The following is a 1,291-nucleotide window of genomic DNA, read 5'->3' on the forward strand; positions in this document are numbered from 1 at the left end:
CAAGGCGGAGACGTTATAAACTGGGTTGTTTCGCCACACAGAAGCTGACAGGTGTGGAAAAAGTGCCACAACTCATAGTGTGACTGTCAAACACATGTAGCCCTGGGGTTTGAGAACCACAAGAAGTGGGGGGTTTATGTCTTTTGATAAGTACCTGGAGTTAAAAATGGGTAATGGAGTTACATAAATGTACATTTCGGTGATTTATCTATTGCAGCGTAAGTAAGAGGTTGAATCCCATAGGTTTGAGAGTAACGGAAATTTACGAGGGAAAGTAAAGGGGACTTAAAAAAAAAGAAGGGGAAAGAAGAAAGGAGCAGAGTGTTGAAAGAGTCGTAACGAGGAATTTTGTATTAAAACAGAGGGGACAATATCTGTGTTAGATATAGTAGTTGAATATAACCATTTCTATACGCTGAGTATAGTACAGTGCTGAGGAATAAGAGTTAGGAACTGTGAAGAGGACTGTGATTTATGAGGGGACCTAGCTACGGAGCACATGTTCGGCGGAACGACCAAGATGGCGAGAGGTTTCTCATAAGGACAGATATCGTTGTAAGAAACGTGTTTGAAGAAGAAAAAGAGTAAAGAAGAAAAGAAGGGACTGTGGACTCGGAAAACAGCATTGATGTTGAGGACATCGGTGGAGGAGGTTTTCGTGAGTTCATCGAGTTACCAGACGAGGAAAAAGAAACGCGGACGGCAGGATTGCTTCGGCGAATTCGAAAACCAACAGGCCTGCGACGAAAGATTCAGCGGGTATTGGACGGTTTGTGAGAGAATGTGGGCTCTGTGAGTGTGTGTGTGTGTGAAATTATATGTTTGAAATGTAAAAGGGTGTAGAATTGAGAACTGTGAGTTTTGGGAATGTTATTAATGAGTTATGTATACTGAAATGTGTTAAATTTCTGCCAAAGTTCTGGGTAGAGGAAAAAAAAAAAGTTAACTGTGTGGAAAAAATAATAATAATAAACCCGAAGTTCTGCATGGATGTCTGGGTTATTCTAGATGAGACAAAATAGGAAGGAAAATAGTAACTGAGTAGTAGTCACTACATTTAGGTAAACCTGATCGGTATATACCGGAAAGCTAACGAACCCTAGTAGTATCCCACTTGAGAGCGAGAGTTCTGTCCTGGGTCCAGGTACGGGAGCGGTGGGTGCTACACACAGAATGTCTTTATTGCTTTTATGCTTTATCCCACTGTCGCCCCTTCGTGTGAAGCGTTATATAAAAGCTGTCAAGCACCTGCCTTGTCTTTCATATTAGTCAAAATAAGCTTTTTTCTGTA

The sequence above is a fragment of the Poecilia formosa genome, unplaced genomic scaffold (assembly GCF_000485575.1).
Source record: "Poecilia formosa unplaced genomic scaffold, Poecilia_formosa-5.1.2 Scaffold138, whole genome shotgun sequence".
In the NCBI taxonomy this organism is placed as follows: Eukaryota; Metazoa; Chordata; class Actinopteri; order Cyprinodontiformes; family Poeciliidae; genus Poecilia; species Poecilia formosa.